The 14,442-nt window shown below is 33.8% G+C and overlaps 1 protein-coding gene across 7 annotated transcripts in view; it reads left to right on the forward strand.

Moving 5' to 3' along the window:
* The window catches only part of CARF (calcium responsive transcription factor), a 61,300-nt gene that overhangs the window by 207 nt on the left and 46,651 nt on the right, over positions 1 to 14,442 (forward strand). For 3 of the 7 annotated variants that reach the window (XR_002136979.2, XR_012498804.1, XM_019726856.2), the window contains exon 2: positions 4,103 to 4,264. The exons of 1 other annotated variant lie outside the window; for it this stretch is intronic. The gene's annotated coding sequence lies outside the window, so the exon portion shown is untranslated. Of the gene's footprint in view, positions 1 to 86; positions 400 to 430; positions 744 to 4,065; positions 4,265 to 14,442 lie in introns of those variants that run through there. 3 more of the 7 variants (XM_074340408.1, XM_074340416.1, XM_019726857.2) reach the window with 3 other exon arrangements.

A 14,442-nucleotide genomic window follows, 5' to 3' on the forward strand; every position in this document is an offset into this window, starting at 1 on the left:
AGTCGGAGGTTTGGCAGAGCTGTCTGCGCTGACGGACCGGACGCTACTTCCCAACCCTCCCCTCCCTTTCTTTCTCCTGACTTCTCCCGTCACCTCCTGACCCGCCGGGTCCCGGAGCAACCGCCGGCCCCAGCTCCCGGTCGTAGTCAGTCCCTCGTGGCGCCTTTAGCGCCCTGCCTCGGGTCCTTTTCAGGATCCTGCTTGGCGAGGCCTACTACCCCTCTCCCGGGACTGGGCTCGCGGGCCCAGGGGAGGCAGCTGAAGAAGGTGGAGGTTAGGTGGCTTGAGGAGGGTTGCTGATCCGGAGGACGCGCCTCACGTCGCGGAGAAGGGTCGCGGAGAAGGATCCCGGGACCCTTTGCGCGAGTCCTTCGCGCTGCCCCGCGCCTCGCTTTTTAGGTTTTTTTCCCCCTCTCTTTATGAGCCCCTTTATATCTTTACGGTTAGAAGGGGGAAAGGCGTCCTCCCACACTTTCTCGCTGTTTTTTTTTTTTTTTTTTTAAATTCTTTTGGTCTTGAAATTACCCGAAGGCCTATGTCTTATTCACAATGCCCGAGAATTATTCTAATTGAATTTAGTTGTTTTTCTGAGGGAGGATGGATGGAGAGATACTATACAGTTCTCAAAGTCACTTATTAAGGCGTTCGACAGAAAATCTCCAAGAGGGGGTCTTCAAGAGACAACAGTTTAGAATCAGGCAGAACAGGATTGCAATTTTGTGGGCAGAGCGGTATGTGTGCAGGTGAAGACAACTAAAGCTTTCCTTTTTTATTTTTTACAAGTTGCTTAAAGATGGACCTCAGTTAAGTAGACACCCGATATTTTCATTCAACCATAGAACATGAGACATGATTAAACAATTGTAAACAAAAAACAATATTTTATTAGAGAACAATAACAAGGAAACCAGGTCTGTTTTGAGTTTGCTCACTTTGTTAAAATGCTGGCCCTGGAACCCAAATTCCTGGGTTCGAATGCTGCCTCAGCTCCTTATTAACCTTTCTGCCACACTTTGGTCATCTGTGAGAATTAAATGCGACATAGTAAATATTAATTACCATCATTGTCATTTAGATGTAAGTTAAACTAAGTTTGCCAATGTGTACAAATAAGGAAGAATAGCCTCATGGTTAGAGAAATAAAATTAGAAAACCTCTGTGCTGAAGCTCTAGGAAGGGACTGGGCTGGCAAATAAAATCGGTTATTTAACCATATGATTCATTGTAATGGTGAGAATTGCATTCGTTAAATAAATTAGACTTACCTGAAGCTTGAAGCAGTTTCTTAGTTGAAGTCTTCCTATGTATCCATATTTTATAAACTTAGTAGAAGGGGAAAGAAATTTGATAGTTTTAAACATTCTCCTTTAATCATAAGTGATTTTTGTTACAACAGGAAAATTGCCTCACTTAAATTTCATTGAACCTGAAATACTCAATTAAGTTCTTTTTGAGATAATATTTTATTATTGATCATATCTCATTGGTTAAAATATCTTTTAAAAATATAGTTAATCAGTAGATTAATACATTTTAAACTATCATTTATTTGAAATTTATGAAAATTAATACAGTACCTGGTAAGAGTCAATATAGGTTAATCTTAATTTAAATTGGAAAATATTAAGATACAGAACCTGAATGCTTAAGAAGATAAAACTTCAATTGGCAATGCAGAAATACTGAAATCACTAAAATACATTTTTCATTTGCCTGAGACCTTTTGCTAAGGGAAAATGAGTTAAGTGTTCCAAAATAACTAAACACCTAGGATGATGGCTTTGGTGTTTTTTCAGCAGTGACATATATTTGGTTTGTCTCCATGCCATACCTAGGATAGTTAGTGCTTTTATTTTGAATGTTTTGCTTAAGTTTGCTTAGAATATTAACTACAAGTTTTGGGTTCTTAATAATTTCCTGCATGGCTCATTTACTATGGTCTTCATGCAGACACACTATTATCTGGAGAACCACAGCTTGGAAAATACATTTCTCTTTATCATAGCGTTCCCCCCCCCCCCCCCATATATGATGGCATGATGTGGTATGGTATAAAAACTGCATGGGTTTTGGAATCCTAATTGTTGCTGGTTTTTTTGTTTTTCTGCTTAGTTTTGAATCTGAGCTCTAATGATCTTGACAGCTTTGGTTTTCTTATCTATAAGTGGAGATAATGTCTACCTCAGAGTCACTGAGGATTACAGGAAATAATTTGTAAAGTTCTCAAAGAGAAGAGGGAAAAAGAGGTGTATATAAACAATGTAAGAATTGGGTAGAAACCAAGATTACAGGAAAATTTATAGAGAGGACAAACCTTAGATAAACGAGACATTGTGAACACTAGTCTTAAATTTTTTTCACTGAAAAGTGAAAAGTTAAAAAAAACTATTGTTTATATTTGCGCACATTGAACATTTGAGGTTCATTTAACAGCTATAACATTCAAAACCCATCTTTAAAAAAATAAATTATTGTATAAAATATTTGTGAACTAGGAGTCTTGATTTAATTTTGACATCACTGATTTATATTAATTTTATATACATCATAAAAGGTACATTGTCATTTACTTACCCTAAAAGATGAGAGGAATTTTATTTTCTAAAGTACTTTTGAGCAATATTTTTTAATGTAGTTAATATCTGACACTGATATGATGTTGAATAGATTTCAAGATCTTTCAAATCTTGAGACACTAACCTAAGTACATAGAATTGAGAAACTCTAAAACTCAAGTGGCTTCATCCTTTAGTTGTCGTGTTTGGGGATTTATTCTCAGACTGTTGGTTTTAATGGATAAATTTTACTACATAAAATTCTGTAAGAATATGATTTCACTTATATCTGGAACCTGAGCTCTAATGATCTGAGAACCACAGCTTGGAAAATATATTTGAGAACAAAATAAATGAATTAAAACAGAAGCAGACTCGGGGGTACAGAGAACAAACTGATGGTTGCCAGAGGGGAGAGGGGGCTGGGGAGCTGGGTGGAAAAGATAAAGGGATTAAGAAATACAAATTGGTAATGAGAAAATAGTCAAGGGATGTAAAGTACAGCATAGAGAATATAGTCAATAATGTTGCAACAACTATGTATAGTGACAGGAAGAGTACTAGACTAATGGGATCACTGCATAAATTATAAATGTCTAATCACTATGCTGTACATCTGAAGCATAAAATAATATTGAATGTCAACTAATTGAAAAAAATTGAAAAACAAAAGTCTAAGAGAAAACAGTAATGAGATGTTAAGACAGATTTTTAGGAATTGCAGTTGACGATTGCCTCTAAAATTTAGAACAAATAGAAATGCTATTGAACAAAATCAAAACAGCAGTAGCCCAAATGTAGCCCATAGAGATGAGTGACTACAACCTGAATAGTCTCTTCCTCTCTGCCATGTATTCAATATGTATAAACAATAAAAAGCCATTTTTTTCCTGTAAATAAAAACATTGAACTTCTAATTTAACACTTTCTTCCTAATCTTTGCCTTTTGATATAAGGTAAAATCCACTTTTTAAATGTAATATGAAACGTTCTGGAAAGCAATTTGCCAGCAAAATTTAATGACTGTGTTGTGAAGTCCAATCATTAACTGTCTAGACTACATATTTAATACTTTCTCCTTTTTTTCTGTTTTCTTCATCCAATCCCAATACTACTTGCTTAAGAAATAAGCTTGTCAAATCAATTCCAGGATTTTATAAGGGGTGGCGGGGGGGGGGGGGCTTTTTTCTAAAGCTTCCATTGACTCCAAAGGGTGCCCTATTAGTAAATATTTTTATTGTGGAGAAAAATGTAATATGCTGCAGAGATCTTTGTTTCAGTAGTAGTTCTAGAATGTGAGAGTTGAACAAAACCTTAGTCCAAATGTCTAATTTTAGATAAGGAAACAGCTTAAGTCATCTTTCACTGGACAAAGGCAGTTAACCTGTAAAGTCAGTCCTAGTCTTACGTCCTTTTAATTGAGTCAAATGACTGTTCTATACCAGGCTGTTGATGGCTATTTTTTAATAAAACCTGCATAACAAAATGAAGTATTTTTCTTTATTTGTAGGAAGTTAAAATATACAGTGAATACCTTCTCATTACAGAAAAAAATGCTGCTATGAAGACACAGCTTTCACATAAATGAAGCTACAGCTATCATGATTTAGTGCCCCCAAAGGGAAGAACTTCAGTGGACAAGAGAGGGCATTTTGGGGGGTAATAAAATGCTTGAGGACTGGAATTTAATCTTGAACAACTGCCTGAAGGTAATTTTATTTTTAACTAATTGAAAGTAACAGCTCTAAAAGTTAACTATTGTCCATTACAAATTAAGGAAAAAGTCAGATTACACTTTGTATATAGGTAGTTTGTTGTATTTATGGCTACCTGTTAGAAAAGAACATTTTATACCTAGTTATTCAATATCTTCATTCTTAAAAACTTTACTTTGATAGAGTAGTAAAAGGGTAATGCAAATTGATAGAATTAGGAAAAGAGGGAGTAATACTTTCCACTGCATTCAAATTACTTTTTAAAAGGGTGTCTGTAACTTAAAAATGTACTTTTAATCTCCAACTCAGCAATGGGTTAGGTCAACAGAGATTGAAACCCATTTTGCATATGGAAACTACTTTTAAGTAGGTAGTATTTTCCCAGTGTACTCACAAAAAGCTTGTTTAACCCATAGTATAGTTGTACATACTGAAAGGAAATTTTTGTTTTGAGTTCCCAAAAGACATTAGGAAAATAAGTTATCTTTATTCCATTGGCAAAATCCCAGTCTGGGCAAAGTTCTGAAGTAGTTGGTTTGTGTTCGGCAATATTCCTCGTGTAATATCGTCCCCACCCCTTCACTAGTGCGCTTTCCTAGGGCTTTCATCCTGCCCGCCTTGTTCACGGCAGCGTCTGGCTCGTTTAGGCTGCTGATCCCTTTTAAGTGCTGTGAGCCTAAAATGTACTTGCTTTCTCACCTCTAAATTAAACTTTTCAGAGTAGCTGTTTTTAATTTATCTTAAAGGAAGAAAGCTATCCTTATATAAATTAATACAAATGTGTTAAGGACTGATATGCTCTCCAGTTATTGTTTTTTCTTTTTGAGAGAAAGTGCTTATTAACTGCAATGAAAATTTCATTGATGAAATTTCAGATAGGGTAAGAGAAAGTAAAATGAAAAAAAAATTAGGTCATTAGGGATAATTTGTAAGGAGATCTGGGCACCTTAGGAAGCTAGGCTAAATTTTTAGAATTCTTTCCTCTAAGCTATTTGCAGTTTTTACCTCTCCTTGTCAAGGTCCACTTTTGACTTTTTATAGAATGTTTTCTCAGTGGGCAACGCCTGCATAGTAGTTCAAGCTCTAGATTTCTCCTGAGGTCAGAGATCTTTAGATTGCAGGAGGACTTTGGTGTGTTAGGGACCGCCTCTAATTACGTTTCAACCAGAAAAAGTTAACAAAAATGAACAAAGAAACATCTTTTAGCATCTTTAATTTGTTAATCTGTTAAAAAAAAAAAAGATTTAAAGCTATGACTAATGAAAAAAGGAGGCAGCTTTGTTACCTTGAAAGAGTTCCTATTATAATAAAGAGTGAGCTTTGGGATCAGTAGATGTAAGTTTGAGTCCTTGCTCAGCTACTTAGGGTATTTGTAATCTTGGTAAGCTTGTTTAATGCCTGAGTCTTTTTTTAAATATGTAAACTGGAGAAAGTAACGGAATTACAGGGTTGTTGAAAGAATTAAGTAAAATAATAATGTAAAACACTTTTAGTGTAATACTTTACTATGGTAAGTGCTCAATAAATAACCTTATAACCTTGAGCCTCAGTTTCCTTTTCTGTAAAATGATGTTCATAGGTCCTACATCACAGAATAGTAGAGAGATTGTTAATTCTAGCTAATAATTATTAAGTATAAAAACATTCAATAAACATTAAATTATTTTATACCTATGACAAATTCATAACATTATTCTATCATAATAGCACTTATATTTAAAAAATCAAAATAAAGAGCTCTTGAAAATATATCTTAATGTCATTGTGTTTAGACAGTATTTCAGTATATTTATTTAAAAAAATTAAACTGTATTCTTGCAGCAATTATTTCAGTTTTATTAAGCCCCTCAATGGGACCTTATTTTCAGTTAAATCTAACTTGGTAAAAATTTTCTTTTTGAATAGAGTTATTTTTCTGCTCAGTGCACATTAGAAGTCAGTAAACAATAGTTAAGTGAAGTTTTTAAATCACTGTGATAATCAACTATTAGTAACATAAAATCTTAGAACTGGATAGGATCTTAGCGATCCCTCTCACTGATTCCTCATTTTAAAAAACTAGAAATTGAACTTCAGAGAAATAAACAGTTTGAATTTTTTCATCAAATCTGGACTGACCCCATGTTCTTTCTCTGTTTATGAGATGTGTGAATTTTTTTAAAATTATAATTTATTGGGGTGACAATTGTTAATAAAGATACATAAATTTCAGGTATACAATTCTGTAATACATCCTCTATAAATCACATTGTTGTTCACCACCCAGAGTCAGTTCTCCTTCCATCACCATATATTTGATCCCCTTTACCCTCGTCTACCACCTCCCTCCCCCTTTCCCTCTGGTAACCACTAAACTCGTCTGTGTCAATGAGTTTTTGTTTCTCATTTGCTTGTCTTGTTCTTTTGTTGTTTTTGGTTTATATACCACATATCAGTGAAATCATATGGTTCTCTGCTTTTTCTGTCTGACTTATTTCACTTAGCATTATAATCTCAAGATCCATCCATGTTGTCACAAATGGTCCTATTTCATCTTTTCTTACCGCCGAATAGTATTCCAGAGACGTGAATTTTTAAACTAAGCAGTAATATTGAAATAGAACCTATTAGTCATCTAAAAGTGTAAACATTTTTATAATTTTTCAATGAGAGTATAGAATAGTATATTTAGAAGCTTCATATTAGCCCAGATATTTTGATTAAGTCAGTATTTAACAAAATTTTACCCTTAAAAACCAAAGGGTTTATTTAGATAGGTGAAATTATTTATTTATTTATTTAGAAAGGTGAAATTTTGACCTTAGTTTGCATAATTATAGGTAGTAAAAAAATTTATTGAGCACTGACAGCACTAGGAACTTTGTCAAGCCCTTTACATACTTTATTTAATCTTTATAATAACCCTATGAGGTAGACGCAATATTAATCCCAATTTTCAGATGACAAAGCTAACGCTCAGAGTAGTGGTTAACTTGACAAGTAAGTACAAAGCTGAAATTCAAACCCATAACATATGACTATAGAATAGTCTCTTCAACTATTTTACACTGTTTTACTAACAAAGCTCTCTGTTTTTATTTTAAAAGTTAATGAAACAATAATATATTTTCCTGTGCACCCTAACTTCAACATTGTCCAGAGTATGGGAACTTGACCAAGAATTTCAAGTTAATTTTGGAGTTCATATTACTATGATTTGTTATTGGCTTTAGTTTGCAGTTACTCTGAATGCTTTTTTCTTTATCTAAAATACTTTTTTTTTTTAAAGTTTTAGATTTACAGGAAAATTGAGCAGGTCATACAAAGATTTCCATATTCCTTCCCTCACCTCTCACCCCTTCCCTAGCATAGCAGTGTTTTTTGTTATTAACATCTTGCATTAGTGTGGTACATTTCTTAAAACCAATATTGATACATTATTGTGAACAAAAGTCTATAGTTTACGTTAAGGTTCACTCTTTGTGTTATACAGTTTTATGGATTTTTGACAAATGTATAATGTCATGTATCCACCATCACAGTATTATATAAAATTGTTTCATCACCATAAAATCTCCTGTGCTTCACCTATTCATCCCTCTATAACCCCCACATCCCCAATCTCTGTCAATGACTGGTCTCCTTGCTATGTTTATAGGTTTGCCTTTTGAAGAATGTCATATACTTGGAATCATAAAATATGTAGCCTTTTCAGACTGGCTGCTTTGACCTAACACTATGCAGTTGGAACATAATGTGGATTCAATTCTAAAGCCAGAAAAAAAAGATTTTATTTTCTGTAAGGGTTTCTGTCTAGCCAGTTGATTTCCACCCCCTAGTTTATCTTTTTTTTTCTCTTTTTACCTTTTGACTCTCATTCACCTATTTCTCCCATTCCTCTTCTCCACTTCCGACCTGTGGCAACTACCAGTTTGTTCTCTGTGTCTATGAGCTTTTTGTTTGGTTTTAGATTCCACATATGAGCTAGATCATATGGTATTTGTCTTTCTCTGACTTATTTCACTTATCATATCCATTACCTATTGACATCTGTATATATCTTTGGAAAAATGACTGTTGGGATCTTCTGCCCATTTTTTAATTGGATTATTTTCTTTCTGTTTTGTTTTTTGGTTTGTTTTTTGACTATTGAGTTACATGAGTTTTTTATATTTTGGGTATTAGCCCTTATCAGATATATGATTTATAAATATCTTCTCCCATTCAGTAGGTTGCCTTTTCATTTTGTTGATGGTTCCCTTTGCTGTGCAAAAACTTTTTAGTTTGGTGTGGTCCCAATTGTTTATTTTTGCTTTCGTTGCTTGCTTTTAGTGTAAGAATTAAAAAAATCAGCACCAAGACTCTAACAAGGAGCTTACCTCCTGTGTTGTATTCTAGGAGTTTTACGGTTTCACGTCTCATGTTCAAGTCTTTAATCCATTTTAAGTTAATTTCTGTGTATAGTGTAAGATAGTGGTCAAATTTCATTCTTTCACATGTAGCTATCCTGTTTTCCCAGTACTATTTATTGAAGAGACTGTCCTTTCCCAATTGTATATTCTTGGCTTCTTTATCATAAATTAATTGACCATATATGCTTGGGTTTATGTCTGGGTGCTCTATTGTGTTCCACTGATCTTCGTTTCTGTTTTTATGGCAATACCATACTGGTTTAATTACTATCACTTTGTAATACAGTTTGAAATCAAGGAGTGTGATACCTCCAGCTTTGTTTTTTCTCAGGATTATTTTAGGTATTCAGGATCTTTTGTAGTTCCATACAACTTTCAGGATTATTCATTCTATTTCTGTGAAAAATGCCATTGGAATTTTGATAGGGATTGCATTGAATCTGTAGATTACTTTGGATAGTATGGACATTTTAACAATATTGATTCTATCAATCTGTAAGCACTAAATAGCTTTCCATTTATTGTGTGTTCTTCAGTTTCTTTCATTAATGTCTTGTAGTTTTCAACATACAGGTCTTTCACCTCCCTGGTTAAATTTATTTCTGGGTATTTTATTCTTTATAATGCAATTGAAAGTGGAATAGTTTCCTTAATTTTTCTTTCTGTTAGTTCATTATTAATGTATAGAAATGCAACAGATTTTTGTGTATTGATTTTGTATCCTGCAGCTTTACTGAATTCGTTCATTCTAGCATTTTTTTCATTTCTCCAATCTAGAATGTGTAGTTTTCAGTGCATAATCTTGCAAATCTTTTATCAAATTTATCCCTAAAGTATTCATATTTTTTGCCATTGTGCTATTTTAGGCAGTTGGTATCACACTTTGTTCATGCAAAATTCTAGCCTAAGCTTGGCCATGTTGGGTGTACTTAAAGTTAATGGCATCTTAGATTTGATGAGATGCAGTATTTTTTTATACATTGGTGGATTTTGTTTCCTGACCTTTTATTTAGGATTTTAGCATTTATGTTTATAATTTTTTAAAAATAGATTTTATTTTTTTATTCAGATATGGTTAGGCCAACAAATCAGGAGATGATTGCCATTGAAAAAATTATTTATTACAGTTTTCAAGAGGAGAAATGCATGTCACACAGGGCCACACAAGAGAAAATTGAGGTCAGTAGCAGACACAGAGAGACTGAGAATATCAAATCCTGGGTGTCATAACATCATATCATTTTATCTATAATATCATTCACACACCAAAAAACACACCAGAAATTTCTTAATATCAAACATCTAGTCCATATTCACATTTTCCTGAGTGTCCTACACACATTTCCATGATTGTCCTACACATACGTATTTTTTTCTTTTTGGTACTGTTTCACTGTTTTAAAAAAATTGAGTTGAACTTTATATAACTTAAAATTAATTATCTTTAAATGAATAAGTCAGTGGTGTTTTGTACATTCACAATGTTGTGCATGTACCACCTCTATCTAATTCAAAAATATTTTCATCTCCCCCAAATAAAACCTTGTACCCAATTGGCAGTTATTCCCTCTTCTTCCATTCCCCAAGCCCTTGGCTTTTACCAGTCTGCTTTCTGTCTGTATGGATTTACCCATTCTGGATATTTTATATAAATGGGACCATATAACATGTAATCATTTCCGTTTGGCTTCTATCAGTTAGCTTAATGCTTTCAAGGTTCATTTATGTGGTAGCATGTATCGGTATTTCATTCCTTTTTTGTAGCTGAATACTATTCCTTATGTGAGGATGCCACATTTTGTTTATCCATTCATAAGCTCGTGAACATTAGGGTTGTTTCCACTTGAGCTATTGTGAATAGTGCTGTTATGAACATTCATGTACAAGTTCATGTTTGAATACCTGTTTTCATTTGTTTTGGGTATATACCTGGAGTGGAATTGCTGTCATATGGTAATTCTATGTTAAACTTCTTAAAGAACTGCCAGCCTGATTTTCACAGCATCTCCACCATTTTATATACCCATCAGCAATGCACGAGGATTCTAATTTCTCCACATCCCCACAAACCATTGTTGTTGTTATTAATTTTTTTAAATCTAGCCTTCCTAGTGGATATGAACTGGTATCTCGTTGTTTTGAATTGCATTTTCCTAATGACTACTGACCTCAAGCAACTTTTTATGTGTTTATTGGCCATTTGTATGTCTTTGGAGAAATGTCTGTTCAACTCCTTTGCCCATTTTTTTAATTGGCTTGTCTTGTTATTGAGTTGTAGTTCTTTATACTTTCTAGACCCTTATCAGATATTTGATTTGCAAATATTTTTTCCCATTTGTGGGTTGTCTTTTCACTGTTATGGTGGTATCCTATGCATAAAAGATTTTTATTTTGATAATATCTAGTTTGTCGTTTTTTTTTTTTTTTCCTTGTGCTTGTCCTTTTGGTGTCATATCTAAAGAATCTTTGCCAAATCCAAGATCGTGAAGATTTATCCTTATGTTTTGTTCTAAGAATTTTATAGTTTAAGCTCTTACATTTAAGTCTTTGATCCATTTTTGGTTATTTTTTGTATATAGTGATGTAGAGGTCCACGTTCATTCTTTTGTATGTGAATAGTCAGTTGTCTCAGCACTATTTGTTGCAGGGACTATTCATTCCCCATTGAAAGCTTCAGCACACTTGTTGAAAATTATTTGACCATAGATATATGAGTTTATTTCTGGACTCTCAATTCTAGTTCATTGATCTACATATCTCTCCTTATGTCAATACAATATATATTTTTTAATTTTATTGGGGAATATTGGGGAACAGTGCATTTCTCCAGGGCCCATCCAAGTCGTTTCCAGTCGCCATTTTCAATCCTTAGTTGCAGGGGGCGCAGCCCACCATCCCATGTGGGAATTGAACTGGAAACCTTGTTATTGAGAGCTCACACTCTAACGAACTGAGCCATCCAGCCACCCCGAGTACAACATTCTTTTGAGTACTATAGTTTTGTAGTAAGTTTTGAAATTGGGAAGAAAGAGTCCATCAACATCATTCTTGTTTTTCAGGATTGTTTTGTCCATTCAGGTCCCTTGCAATTAATTCCGTGTGAATTTTAGGATTGGCTTTTCTATGAGTGAAAAAAAGGCCATTGGGATTTTTATAGGAATTGCATTGAATCTGTAGATTGCTTTGGGTAGTATTTCCATTTTAACAATTTTCATGTCTCCCAGTTACATGGGCACTGTATGTCTTCATATTTATTTAGGTCTTCTATAATTTTTTTCCAGCAATATTTTGTCATTTCAGTGTAAAGCTCTTGTACCGCCTTGGTTAAATTTTTTAGTAAGTATTATATTCTTGTTGATGCTATGCATATTGTAAATGGATTATTGATTTCATTCTTGGAATGTTCATTGCTGGTATATAGAAATATAACTAATATTGGCATGTTTATCTTGTATCCTGCAACTTTGTTGAATTTGTTTAATAGTTTTTAAACTATTTTTGTGGATTCTTCAGAATTTTCTACATGTAAGACTATGTCACCTGTGAATGGAGATAGTTGTACAATTGTTCTTAGTATTGTCTCATTATCCTTTAAATTTCTGTAAGGTTGGTGATAATGTCCACACTTTTATTTCTGATTTTAGTTATTTGCATCTTCTTTGTTTTTTTATTGTCAGTCTAGCTAAAAGTTAGTCAATATTGTTAGTCTTCAAAGAACCAACTTTTAGATTTGTTGATACTCTATTGTTTTTCTATTCCTGATTTTACTTATCTCCTCTAATCTTTATTATTTCCTTCCTTCTGCTAGATTTCAGTTTAGTTTGCTCTTCTTTTTCTATTCCTTAAGATATAAAATCAGTTTATTGTTTTGAGATTTTTTTTAAATAAAGGCATTATTGCTTTGAAATTCCCGCTTAGCACTGCTTTTCCTGAATCCCATAAGTTTTACTATATTGTGTTTATCTATCATCATCCTCTCTTGAGTTACATGTATTTTATTTAGTTCTACAGTATTTTTTCTATCTTTAAAACACAGTTACATGTATTTAAAATAAATACAAAATAGTTTAGTGGTTACCAGAGGGTAAGGGGGGAAGAGGGTAAACGGGGTCAAATATATGGATGGAAGGATAACTGACTTTGGGTGGTGAACACACAACGTGATATACAGATGATGTATTACAGGATTGTACACCTGAAACCTATGTAACTATACTAACAATTGTCATCCCAGTAAACTTTAATTTAAAAAAATACACATACACAAAATTGTTATAATGTTATTGTTTATGCAGGCAATGTTTAATTAGATTTTTCATAGAAATATTAATTTGCTTACCATTTTCCAAGCATCTCAGGAATTCCGTCTGGTATCAGTTTTGTTTTCTATATTTTTGGAAATTTCTTCCACGTAGGATCTGTTCATTGTAAACTTTGAGTTTTTAAAAAATCTTAAAGTGTCTTTCTCTCATGTTCTTTTGTGAAAAAATACAGAGGGTGCCAAAAAAATGTATACACATTTTAAGAAAAGAAAACTGTATTAAAATTGTAATACTCAATATATACCGAAAACAAAAGATGAATACAAGTCACATTTGACTTCTGCAATTACAAGAGGTGCTCAAAGTGGTTACCATCAGTGTCCAGACACTTCTGATTACGGCGAACTACTGCTTGAGCAACTTTGACCAAAGTGTCCATTTGTATATATTTGTTTGGCACCCCTGGTAGTTTTGAGCATATACAATTATATCTTGATAGTTATTTTCTTTTTTATTATTCCTATTATTTCTGCTGCCATTGTTGCTATAGAATAGTCTGCTGTATATCTAACGTCAATACTGTGTAACTGATCCTCTTATCTCTGGCTGCAGTTTGGATTTTCCTTTCTCTTTATAATTTTGTACTTTTACTACATTGGGTTTGGATTTCTTTTGATTTATCTTGGTATGTTTTGTACTTACTCCTTTATCTGTGGATCAGGTCTTCTGTTTTGAAAAATTATCAGCCATTTTCTCTTCAAATATTGTCTCTTATCCATTTTATATCTTTCTGAAACTCCAATTATAGATATGCGATAATTATAGATATGCTATAAACTTTTTCATTCTATTTTTCTAGTTTTAAGGCTCTTCATATTTTTTATTTTCTGTTTTTCCTATGATGCACTCTGGGTAATTTTTAAAATCTGCTTTCCAATTGGGTAATTCCTTCTTTTCCATCTAATCTTCTATTTAATTTATCCATTGACTTTTTAATTTCAGCAATTATATTTTTCATTTCTTACAGTTCTGTTTGGTTCTTTTTGAAGTTAAACTTTTTTTTTTTTTAATTGGGGAAAGGGAACAGGACTTTATTGGGGAACAGTGTGTACTTTCCAGGACTTTTTTCCAAGTCAAATTGTTATCCTTTCAATCTTAGTTGTGGAGGGTGCCATTCAGCTTCAAGTTGTTGTCCTTTCAGTCTTAATTGTGGAGGGCGCAGCTCAGCTCCAGGTCCAGTTGCCGTTGCTAGTTGCAGGGGGCACAGTCCACCATCCCTGTGGGAGTACCTTTTGGTTGAGAGGACACGCTCCAACCAACTGAGCCATCCGGGAGCTCAGCGGCAGCTCAGCTCAAGGTACCATGTTCAATTTTAGTTGCAGGGGTCGCTGCCCACCATCCCTTGCGGAAGTGGAGGAATTGAACTGGCAACCTTGTGGTTGAGAGCCCACTGGCCCATGTGGGAATTGAACCGGCAGCCTTCAGCGTTAGGAACATGAAGCTCTAACCGCCTGAGCCA

Source organism: Rhinolophus sinicus, linkage group LG01 (assembly GCF_036562045.2).
Source record: "Rhinolophus sinicus isolate RSC01 linkage group LG01, ASM3656204v1, whole genome shotgun sequence".
In the NCBI taxonomy this organism is placed as follows: domain Eukaryota; kingdom Metazoa; phylum Chordata; class Mammalia; order Chiroptera; family Rhinolophidae; genus Rhinolophus; species Rhinolophus sinicus.